Genomic DNA, 12112 nt, shown 5'->3' on the forward strand with positions numbered 1-12112 from the left:
CAGCGTTCAAAGCCAGGCTGGATGAGGCCTTGAGCAAGCTGCTGGAGGAGGAGGTGTCCCTGCCCATGGAACTGGATGATCTTGAAGGTCCCTTCCAGCCCAAGCCACGCTGTGATTTCAAGCACCGTAAAGGCTGCTGCAGCCCCATGGGGCTGAAATGTGCTCACACAAAGCTGGGCAGAGGTTCAGGGAGGTTCAGGGAAACCTTGTGGCTGAGGGACAGAAGGGAGGAAAGATTTGCAGCCAGTTTGGTAGTGAATGGTGCCACATCCATCTGGCAGCCAGGCACTAGTGGTGTCCCCCAGGGATCAGTGCTGTGCCCCATGCTGTTCAATATCTTTATTGATGATCTGGACCAGGGGATGGAGTCCATCAGCAGTGAGTTTGCAGACGACACCAAGCTGGGGGCAGGAGTTGAGCTGGTAGAGGGTAGGAGAGCTCTGTAGAGGGACCTTGCCAGGCTGGGCAGAGGGGCAGAGGCCAAGGGCAGGAGGTTGAACACATCCAAGTGCCAGGGGCTGCACTTTGGCCACAACAATCCCAGGCAGTGCTACAGGCTGGGGGCAGAGTGGCTGAGAGCAGCCAGGCAGAGAGGGACCTGGGGGTAGTGGTTGAAGGTAGGCTGAACATGAGCCAGCAGTGTGCCCAAGTGGCCAAGAAAGCCAAGGGCATCCTGGCCTGCATCAGGAACAGTGTGGCCAGCAGGAGCAGGGAGTTCATCCTGCCCTGTGCTCAGCACTGGTTAGGCCACACCTTGAGTCCTGTGTCCAGTTCTGGGCCCCTCAGGTTAAGAAAGATGTTGAGATGCTGAAAGGTGTCCAGAGAAGGGCAACAAAGCTGGGGAGGGGTCTGGGGCACAGCCCTGGGAGGAGAGGCTGAGGGAGCTGGGGTTGCTTAGCCTGGAGAAGAGGAGGCTCAGGGGAGACCTTCTTGCTCTCTCCAACTCCCTGAAGGGAGGTTGTAGCCAGGTGGGGGTTGGTCTCTTCTCCCAGGCAAGCAGCACCAGAACAAGAGGACACAGTCTCAAGCTGTGCCAGGGGAGGTGTGTGATGGATGTTAGGGAGAAGTTCTTCCCAGCAAGAGAGATTGGCCCTGGGGATGTGCTGCCCAGGGAGGTGGTGGAGTCCCCATCCCTGGAAGTGTTTGAAAAGAGCCTGGATGAGGCCCTTGGTGCCATGGTTGAGTTGATCAGATGGTGCTGGGTGAGAGGTTGGACTGGATGACCTCTGAGGTCTTTCCCAGCCTGGTTAATTCTGTATTCTGTATTGCATTCCCTGGGACCAGCAGTTCTGGAGGTGGAGGGCTATGAAGTCCTTTGCCACCACTAGGGCCAGAAAGCGCCTTCAGGATGCCACCACCTCACATCCAGGCAAGGTGGGGGGCAGGGAAGGAAAGAACTGCAACTCTTTAGGGTTTGTTTTATGCATGCAGGAAAATTTTAATGCAACAAGAAAAGAAGGTGACAGAGGTGTGGGGAGAGGGCAGCTTGGGGATGCTGGGAAGAGCTGCAGGAGATGACTCACTGCAGTCTGCACCAGGGAAGGTTCCTGTCTGCTGGGGCTGTGGTGTTCAGCCTCCAGGTGCTTGTAAATCCAGATCAAAGGGGAGCCAGCTGCAATCCTCCTCCATTACGCAGCACTGCAGCAGCTCACTGCAAGCAGCTGTGGAAGATGCAGCTGACAGCAAAGCTGAGTCTGCAGAAGTCCTTCGGGTGAGCTGCAGGAGGCTCGGGAAGGGGCTTCCAGGCAGGGGGGTTTGAGGAGAGGACTCCCAGCAGAGAAAGGCAGGAGGGAGCAGGCAGGAGGAAGCAGGCAGGAGGAAGCAGGCAGGAGGGAGAAGAAGAAAAGCAGAGATCCCAGGAGGGTTTGGTGAGCAGCCAAGCTGCCCTTGGCCAGGAGCCTCAGCTGCTGCCACAGGGGCTCAGGGCTGCCCTGAGCTCTGCCCCTGGGCTCAGCCTTCCGTCTGCGCTCGCCAGGTCGGGTCCAGTCGGGTCCAGTCGGGTCGGGTCGGTGTCAGTCCTGGGGACATTGCCTCTGGGTTTAGCAGCAGGGGTAGCAGCAGCTGTAGCTGCAGCAGCTTGGGTAGTAGTAGCGAGTGGTGCAGGAGGTGCCGCAGCTCCTGCTCCGGTAGCTGCAGAGGGTCCGGTAGCTGCAGGGGCTGCAGCAGCTGTAGGTGCGGCGCACGGTCCGGTAGCAGGGGGAGCAGCAGAGGCTGTAGCAGGGGGAGCAGCAGAGGCTGTAGCAGGGGGAGCAGCAGGACATCTTGGGGTGCTGGGTGGAGCGGGGGAGGCAGCAAAACCTGAAAGAAGGCAGCAGGTTAAGGGTAGGCTTCAGCCTGCAGGCAGCAGAGGCTTGGTGAGGGGGTGGTGGGTCTGGAAAGAAACCTTGAGCCTGGCCCTCAGCCTTTGGTGTCATTTTGGCTTTCCTGGTACCCAGCCCCTTCTCTCTGCCCCCTCCAGATTCGACCCCCAGACCCAGTTTCCACTCTTTAGCTCCTCATACTACAGACCAGAGCTGCTCCACCGACTGCAGAGAGCCTGAGGCAGCTCCAGTGGCCTGCCCACACTCCTGGGTGCAGCACCAAACCCACTCTGCGTGCCACACAACTCTTCCCACAGGGCTCAGTGTCAGGGGGAGGGAGCACCAGGTTCAGCAAGAAATCTCAGTTGCGTTCAGAAAGCCAAAGAAGCAGAGCTGAGGATTTTTCTGCGGCCAAGACAGGTTGGAAAAGAGCTCTGGGATCAAATCCAGCTGTCCATGGCCACCAAACCACGGCCCCAAGTGCCACGGCCCCAGGTTTCTTGAGCACCTCCAGGGATGGAGACTCCACCACCTCCCTGAGCAGCCTGGGCCAGGCCCTGACCACTCTTGCAGCCAAGAGATTTTTCCTAATCTCCAACCCAGCCCTTCCCTGGCACAGCTTCAGGCCATTTCCTCTCATTCTATCTGAGACTGGGCAGAAGAGCCCAGCCTGGCTCCAGCCTCCTCTCAGGGAGCTGTAGAGAGCCAGGAGGTCTCCCCTCAGCCTCCTCTTCCGCAGACCAAACAACCCCAACTCCCTCAGCCCCTCCTCAGATTTGTTCCCCAGGCCTTCTCCCATCTCCCAGGGCTCCACATCTCCCCACTGCCACCTGAGCCTCCATCCCTCAATGTCCCCAACCGTTTTTCACTCTCCAGAGCAAACCCACGCAGGAGAAAAAGCTTCTCCCAGAGGATGCCAGCAGAGGACTCATTCCCAAGGCAAAGGAACCTCTAGGACAGCAAGATCTGAACTTACCAAGCTCAGCAGGGAGAGCAAAGCAAGAGGCAATGTGAGGAGTGTGGGGCTCTGGGCCCTTTTATATGGGTTCCTGGAGCTGGGAATTCCATGCAGCCTTCCAAGCACTTCCACCCTGTTTAGTCACAGCCCCACTTGGGAAGCAGCTCAGCAGCCCAATTGCTGTAATTATTTTCCCTCCACACTTAGGACAATTTTCAGATTCCTCTGGTACCACTTGGTGATTAAATCTGGCAGAGATTCTTTCATCTTCCAACTTTCCAGGACAAAGGAGTTTCGTGGAATTCACCAGGGGACAGCTGGGAATGAGCCTGGAGGTTACACGGAGCAGCTCCAGAGGGCTGCTTAGCTGGCAGCTCCTGGGGTTCCTTAGGCTAGGGCCCCACAAGGGAGCTGCAGTCTGCAGGTTATTTGGGGCAGGCCAAAATCCCCCCCAAGGAGGGCAGAGGCCTTTGCAGGCCTTGGCCTAGGGCCTGCACCAACACTTTTGATTCATTTCCGTCGCAATTAATGAAGGGATTCCATCGATTCCTGCAGCTTCTGCTCCTGCCTCTAATTTGGTGTCTGCAGTGTGAGAGGCTCAGGCCAAGGCAGGGATCAATTATCCAAGGGGCTGAGCAAGGAGGCTCACATCTAGGGAATGGATTTGGAATTTCCCCCCCCCCCCACACACACCTCTACTCTGGATTAAATCATTAGAAAAGGATGCTTGAATCAATGCCTCCTGAGACCCCCTCTGCTCTGCCCTGCCCTGCTCTGCTCTGTCCTGCCCTGCTCTGCCCTGCCCTGCTCTGCCCTGCTCTGCCCTGCTCTGCCCTGCACTGCTCTGCTCTGTCCTGCCCTGCTCTGCTCTGTCCTGCTCTGCTCTGCCCTGCTCTGATCTGTCCTGCACTGCTCTGCCCTGCTCTGCTCTGCTCCTGCTCTGCCCTGCCCTGCCCTGCCCTGCTCTGCTCTGCCCTGCTCTGCCCTGCACTGCTCTGCCCTGCTCTGCTCAGTCCTGCCCTGCTCTGCCCTGCTCTGCCCTGCCCTGCTCTGCCTTGCTCTGCTCTGCCCTGCTCTGATCTGTCCTGCCCTGCTCTGTCCTGCCCTGCTCTGATCTGTCCTGCCCTGCCCTGCTCTGTCCTGCACTGCTCTGCCCTGCACTGCTCTGTCCTGCACTGCTCTGCCCTGCTCTGCCCTGCACTGCTCTGTCCTGCTCTGCTCTGCCCTGCTCTGCCCTGCACTGCTCTGTCCTGCTCTGCTCTGCCCTGCTCTGCTCTGCCCTGCTCTGCCCTGCACTGCTCTGTCCTGCTCTGCTCTGCCCTGCTCTGCCCTGCTCTGCTCTGCCCTGCTCTGCTCTGCTCTGCTCTGCCCTGCTCTGCTCTGCCCTGCTCTGCCCTGCTCTGCTCTGCTCTGCCCTGCTCTGCCCTGCCCTGCTCTGCCCTGCTCTGCCCTGCTCTGCTCTGCCCTGCCCTGCTCTGCCCTGCTCTGCTCTGCTCTGCCCTGCTCTTCTCTGCCCTGCTCTGCTCTGCCCTGCCCTGCACTGTTCTGCCCTGCTCTGCTCTTCTCTGCCCTGCTCTGCTCTGCCCTGCTCTGCTGTGCCCTGCTCTGCTCTGCCCTAGGGAGGACACCTCTGTAGTGCTGGGGCCAGGACTGGGCTCCCCCCAAGTTGCAGAGGGCCTGGGAGCTACTGGGGAGGGTACAGGGGAGGCTGGGAAGCTGCTGAGGGGCCTGGAGCAGCTCTGGGAGGAGGAAAGCTGAGAGCTCCCTGGGGCTGGGAGCCTGGGAGCAATGCTCAGCAAGAGCTCAAGGGTGGGGGGCAAGAGGCTGGGGCTGGCATCTGCTCAGTGGTGCCCAGGGCCAGGCCAAGGGGCATCAGCTGGACCCCAGCAGGTTCCATCTGCTGATTCCACAAAGAGCAGCTCAGACATGTGAGGGTTTAGCACATTTCAGTCAGTACTTGGTGAGTGCACTCCAGCCCCATTTGTGCTGCATTTGAGGATCCAGAGTGCACTGAGACACAAAACCTGAACCTTCCCCAGGCTTCTGCAGCTCTGCCACAAGAAACAAGGCAGGAGAACAGGCAGCAGCTCATGGTCAGCTCTGCCCAGCACCTTCCAAAGTTTCCCTGCTGCCACTTCCCCAGGCAGAAGCTCATGGTCAGCTCTGCCCAGCACCTGCCAAGGTTTCCCTGCTGCCACTTCCCCAGGCAGAAGCTCATGGTCAGCTCTGTCCAGCACCTTCCAAAGTTTCCCTGCTGCCACTTCCCCAGGCAGCAGCTCATGGTCAGCTCTGCCCAGCACCTGCCAAGGTTTCCCTGCTGCCACTTCCCCAGGCAGCAGCTCAGGCTCAGCTCTGCCCAGCTCTTGCCAAGGCCATTTCCCTGCTGCCATTTCCCCAGGCAGCAGCTCATGGCCAGCTCTGCCCTTCCCAGCACCTTTCAAGGTTTCCCTGCTGCCATTTCCCCAGGCAGCAGCTCATGGCCAGCTCTGCCCAGCACCTGCCAAGGTTTCCCTGCTGCCATTTCCCCAGGCAGCAGCTCATGGTCAGCTCTGCCCAGCACCTGCCAAGGTTTCCCTGCTGCCACTTCCCCAGGCAGCAGCTCATGGTCAGCTCTGCCCAGCACCTGCCAAGGTTTCCCTGTTGCCACTTCTCCAGGCAGCAGCTCAGGCTCAGCTCTGCCCAGCACCTGCCAAGGTTTCCCTGCTGCCATTTCCCCAGGCAGCAGCTCAGGCTCAGCTCTGCCCAGCACCTGCCAAGGTTTCCCTGCTGCCATTTCCCCAGGCAGCAGCTCATGGTCAGCTCTGCCCAGCACCTGCCAAGGCTTCCCTGCTGCCACTTCCCCAGGCAGCAGCTCATGGTCAGCTCTGCCCAGCACCTGCCAAGGTTTCCCTGCTGCCATTTCCCCAGGCAGCAGCTCATGGTCAGCTCTGCCCAGCACCTGCCAAGGTTTCCCTGCTGCCACTTCCCCAGGCAGCAGCTCATGGTCAGCTCTGCCCAGCACCTGCCAAGGTTTCCCTGCTGCCACTTCCCCAGGCAGCAGCTCATGGTCAGCTCTGCCCAGCACCTGCCAAGGCCATTTCCCTGCTGCCATTTCCCCAGGGAGCAGCTCAGGCTCAGCTCTGCCCAGCACCTTCCAAGGCTTCCCTGCTGCCATTTCCCCAGGCAGCAGCTCATGGTCAGCTCTGCCCAGCACCTGCCAAGGCTTCCCTGTTGCCACTTCCCCAGGCAGCAGCTCATGGCCAGCTCTGCTCTGCCCAGCACCTTCCAAGGTTTCCCTGCTGCCATTCCCCAGGCAGCAGCTCATGATCAGCTCTTCCCAGCACCTTCCAAGGTTTCCCTGCTGCCATTCCCCAGGCAGCAGCTCATGATCAGCTCTGCCCAGCACCTTCCAAGGCTTCCCTGCTGCCATTTCCCCAGGCAGCAGCTCATGGTCAGCTCTGCCCAGCTCTTGCCAAGGCCATTTCCCTGCTGCCATTTCTCCAGGTCCTGTCTGTGAGCTGCCAGCTGGGACCTCGCCACCCCTGCCCTGGCTGGGCACACAGAAGGGATTGTGCTAAGCAGGGGAAGGAGAAATCCCTCCTTGGATGTTTGATGGTGAGATGGAGCTGGGTCCCTGCCTGCCTGCATTGCAATCCCTCAGTTTTCCTGGGGACAAACCCTGCCTAGCCCCAGGGGTTCCCTTCCCAGAGCTGTTTATTGTAGAGCACCCAGCACCAACCACTCCTGCTGCAGGGGCAGAGGCACTGCCAAATGAAGCCCTTTAATGACTGTTTTGGGATTGATACCAGAAATTCTGATGAGGTTCAGCACTTTTGGCCTGTCTGTTATTAAGCTCATTTAATATGCAAATGAGGCATGGCTCACTGCAATGAAGGTCACACCGCGGGGGGGGGGGTGGGGGGGGAAGACCCAAAGGTGGCTTTTGAGCTTTGTTGTGTTCCTCTGGTGTTGTCGGACAAGAGGGGACATGGGTCCCAGGAACACCTGTGCAATTCAGGCCTTGAAGAATTCTCTGTTGATAATATACTGGCGGAGAGGAGATGTGAGAAAGTGCTGATTGCTTGGTATGCTGAAGTCCAGCTGCCCCTGAGATGGGAGGCAAGCAAGATAAGGAGGAGGCGAGATCTGGGAAAGAGAGCAATTAGGCCGGATGGAAGAATTCCACAGAGTTGTGAAAACAATGATGTAACCTTTTAGAGAGCAACCAATAGTATGTTGCCAAGTGGGCATAATTATAGCAAACTGTATATAAGATGTGTCTGATGCTCAATAAAGTGGAATCCGCTGATCAAATTGGTCGTTAAAGCGGCCCCCTTCTTGCAGTACTCTGGGAAGCCAGAGTGGGATGAAGCTGAAACCCAGGGACAGGGCATCCCTCACCCCTCTCTGGGCAGCCCTGGCCAGGCTCTGCCCACACTCAGCAGCACCAATTGCTCCTTCTCTCCGCTCTCCATCTCCCTCTTGCACTTCCAAACCACCCCTCCCCTTGTCCTGCCACCACAGGCCCTGCTCCAAACTCTGCCCCCAGCTTTCTGCTCAGCACTGGAAGCTCTCCAGAAGGTCTCCCTGGAGCCTTCTCCTCTCCAGGCTGAACTCCCCCAACTCTCCCAGCTGAGAGCTTCCAGCCCTGCCCCAGCATTGCTGTGGCCTCTTCTGGCCCTGCTCCACCAGGTCCCTGTCTGTGCTGTGCTGCAGGCTCCAGAGCTGCCCCCAGCCCTGCAGGGAGGTCTCAGCAGAGCTCAGCAGTGTCAGAAGTTGCTTCCTTGGATCTAGGTTTGAGTTTCCCTGCCTGTCAGGGGCAGGGTACAAGAAACTGTCTTTTCCTGCAGGAAATGGGGATACAATCCAGGCTGATGTGGTAGAAATACCCCAAATCTATGACCTTTGATCCTCAGCTGCCTCCTGTGCCAGTCTGCAGCCTCCCCTTGGCCTGGCACCTTGATCTGAGGATTTAAAGCAGAGGCTGACCCAAAACCAAGGAGTACAGAGAGAAGGTCCTCACTTTGGCTCTGTCACGTGGGGCTGAGGACAGACTGCTGCTGCTGCTGAAGAAACCAATTAAATTAATTGGAGTTGTGATGTGGGCAGAACATTTTTGGCCTTGTTGCTGCTTGTGCAGGTTGGAAGATGCTAATTTGGGGGTGACCAAGCAGTCTTTGCCATCAGCACTGAGGCCAAGTGTGTGTGTGTCCCCCAGAAATAGCTGGGCGCTGAAACCGTCCCCAGAGGTCCCTTCCAACCCTTCCATGTTGGGATTCTGTGGCTCTGAAGTGGGAGACCCACAGGATCCTGACAGCTTCTTTTAGCCTGAGCAAACCAAGGAAGGGCCCAAAGCAGAGGTCCCTGCCAGGGGGCACCTCTGGGTCTGAGCTTACCCCTGGTGACCAGCTGAGGAAGAAACTGATTTGCATTTTCCAGCTGCTAGGTCAGCTGAGAATGTCTGCAGGGCAAGGCACAGCTCAGCAGGGTGAGCACAGAGAGCCTCTGTCAGGTGGTGATGAGACCAGAAGAACCCTGGGGTCCCTCTGCGGGAGGCCCAGAAAGGGGAACCTGCAAAGCAGGGTTTGAAGGATGCCCTTGTGGTGCTCACATCCCCTCTGGGGCTGCTCTTCTCCAGCCTCTCAGCCCCAGGGCTCCTCACAGAGCTGCTTCAGGTCCCTCAGCACCTTCCCAGCCTCTCCTGGACTCTCTCCAGTAGCTGCCAGTCTGTCTGGAACTGGGGAGCCCAGCCCTGCCCCAGCACTCCAGAGGTGTCCTCCCCAGGGCAGAGCAGAGGAGCAGCAGAGCAGAGGAGCAGCAGAACCTCTCTGGTTGTGCTCTGCTCACACTCAGTCACCTCAGACCCTACAGGCTGCTCAGAACTGCAGCTCTGCCAGGCCTGGGACTGCCCTCTGTGTGCCAGCTGCCAGGCAAATGCTCACCAAAGCCAAGCAGAAAAGACAAACCCCAAGCACTGAAGGGCTGCAGAGAGCAGAACTTGGATGCTTGATCTTTTAATGAGAATCAGAAGCACTGCACACAGCAGTTACACCTTGTAGTAGTACAGAGTAGGAGCACCCAGGGGTTCACACAACTACACAGAGGGTTACTACACTTCACAGCAGATGATCTGGGGGCCGTGGAGCTGTTGGCTGAGGAGCAGCTCCCTCAGCACAGCAATATAAAAGGCTCTGCTGGGGGGCCTCAGCCCCTGCCACCAAGCTGCACAGCCAAGCACAGAGCATCTCCACCACCCAAGGCTACGAAGGAAGAAATCACCCTGCGAGCAGCTTACTCAGAGCAGCTGCGGACCTTGAGGAGCAGCACTAAGCCCTCAGCGCCCTCCCTGCGCAGCGCTCAGGACCGTGGCTGGCCGCAGCCGCTGGGGGCTGAGCAAAGCTCCCCCGGGAGCCATCGGCCGCAGGTCGCTTCCCGGACGCTGCGGGAAGGTCTCGGGGAGCTCAGCAGGGGGAGCAGCTGCTGCCTTGGTGGAGCTGAAGCAGCAGAAAGGTGTCCATGGGGACACTGGCACAGGTCCCCTGTCAATGTCACTGAGGCAGCTGGCGCAGAGCCGCAGGTCAGTGAAGCTTCCCCCTCTTAAGCCCAGAGTCCCTCACAGCCCCAGATCCGCGCAGGGTTAAGAAGTCAAAAAGAGAGGAAAAGAATCATTTAGGTAGAAGATTGAAGAAGTTTCAGAGAGGCACCGAGACTGCCAACCCCCCAGCCCCAGCTTCCCGCCGCGGTGCTGGGCTCAGCGCTCCTGCGGAGCTTCCTGCCGAGCGCAGCCGCGCTCCGCTCCCGGGTGCTGCTGTGCCGGGGGCTCGGGGGGCTCAGCAGGGGTAGCAGGGGGAGCAGCTGCCGTAGCTGTAGCGGCCGCTGTAGCAGGAGGCGGAGGGGAAGCAGTAGCGAGAGCTGTAGGACGGCAGGCAGCTGCGGTAGCCGCCCAGAGCGCCGTAGCCGCGGGGGCCGCAGGGGCTGCCGCAGTCGTAGCTGCGGTAGCTGTAGACGGTGCCGTAGCTGCAGGGAGCGTAGCAGGGCTCGGCACACTGCGTCTGGTAGCAGAAAGTCATCTTGGTGAGGCGGAGGGAGGCGAGCCTGCAACACAGCAAGGGAGAAAATTGTTTAAGGGGATCTTGATCAACAGGTGGGGGGCAAGAGGCTGGGGCTGGGAACCTGCTCAGTGCTGCCCAGGGGCAGGCTATGGAGCAAAGGGCACAAACTGGAACCCAGGAGGTTCCACCTGAACCAAACTGCTTCACTTTGAGGCCGCTGGAGCCCTGCAGTCGGCTGCCCAGAGAGGCTGTGGAGTCTCCTTGTGTGGAGAGCTTCCACCCCCCCCCCCCCAGCCATTGTGCCCCTGGGCAAGCTGCTGTGGATACCCTGCTGGAGCAGAGGGGGGTGGGGGAGATGCTCTCCAACCCCTCACATGCTGGTATTTTGTGGAGGTTTGTCCCAGAGATCAAGCAGCAGCCTCCTGCCTCTAGCAAACCCCAGACAAGCAGAGGAGAGGAGAGAAGAACCAACCAGACAGCTTCACTCCAGCCTATACCTTGTCTCCTTCTTGCCCATCTCACTCCTACCTATTTTTCCCTCTCTTTTGAAGCTGGGAGAGGGGAGATTGAGATTGGAGATGAGGAAGAAATTCTTCAGGGTGAGGATGGAGAGAGCCTGCAACAGGTTGCCCAGGGAGGCTTTGGATTCCCCATCCCCAGAGGTGTTCCAGGCCAGGCTGGATGAGGCCTTGAGCAGCCTGGGCTGCTGGAGGTGTCCCTGCCTATGGCAGGGGGTTTGGAACTGGATGAGCTCTAAGGTCCCTTCCAACCCAACCCATTGCATGGATCTCTGAGGGAGCAGCAGGAGGAGAGGGCACAGAGCAGGAGGAGCTTGCAGCCTGACTTACCGAGCAGAGGGAGGCTGCAGGTCTGGAGCTGCCAGGAGTGCAGAGCCTGAGCTTCCTCTGCCTTTTATTCATTTATCTGCCCCAGCCCAGAGTGCTTTCAGCTCCCATTCATCACAGCTCACATTTCCTGGTGCCTGTCATCCCCTTCTGTTGCTGCAATTGTCTGCCTTTGTTTGTGACAATTACTCAGCTCTTGGCTTCCCCAAACCATGACCTTGCACTGCAGTTTCCTTTCATCTTCAGACTTCCTGGGTCAATTCCATTTGCAGAATTTGCAGTGTGGTGAAACCTGAATTATAACAGGACAGGGAAGGGAGGATGTTTGGAGCAGGATGGATTGATGTCCCCAGTCCCAGTTTTGGAGGAATGGGCACATTTCTGGACATGAAGCCTGCACTGCTGTGGATTGGTTTGAGGAAGGAAGATTTTAGGCTTGTTTTGCAGGATCATAATCTTTAAAGAGGTTTTTTTTCTGCTTGGTTTTACTGATGAGACCTCCCTGCAGTGCTGGAGTCTTCAGCACAGACTGAGACCTGGTGGAGCAGGGCCAGAGGAGGCCACAGCAATGCTGGGGCAGGGCTGGAAGCCCTCTGCTGGGAGGCTCCAGGCTGGGAGAGTTGGGGGAGTTCAGCCTGGAGAGGAGAAGGCTCCAGGGACACCTTCTGGAGAGCTTCCAGAACTGAGCAGAAAGCTGGGGACAGAGTTTGGAGCAGGGCCTGTGGTGGCAGGACAAGGGGAGGGATGGTTTGGAAGTGCAAGAGGGAGATGGAGAGCGGAGAGAAGGAGCAATTGGTGCTGCTGAGGGTGGGCAGAGCCTGGCCCAGGCTGCCCAGAGAGGTGGGAGATGCTCCCTGGCTGGCACCAGCCCAGCTCAGGTTGTCTGGGGCTGTGAGCAGCCTGCTCTGGTTGGGGCTGTCCCTGCTGGCTGCAGGGGCTCTGGGCTGGGTAAGCTTTGAAGGTCCCTGCAGCGTTTCA

The sequence above is a fragment of the Melanerpes formicivorus genome, unplaced genomic scaffold (assembly GCF_026170545.1).
Source record: "Melanerpes formicivorus ecotype bairdi unplaced genomic scaffold, bMelFor1.0.p_v2 SCAF_164, whole genome shotgun sequence".
In the NCBI taxonomy this organism is placed as follows: domain Eukaryota; kingdom Metazoa; phylum Chordata; class Aves; order Piciformes; family Picidae; genus Melanerpes; species Melanerpes formicivorus.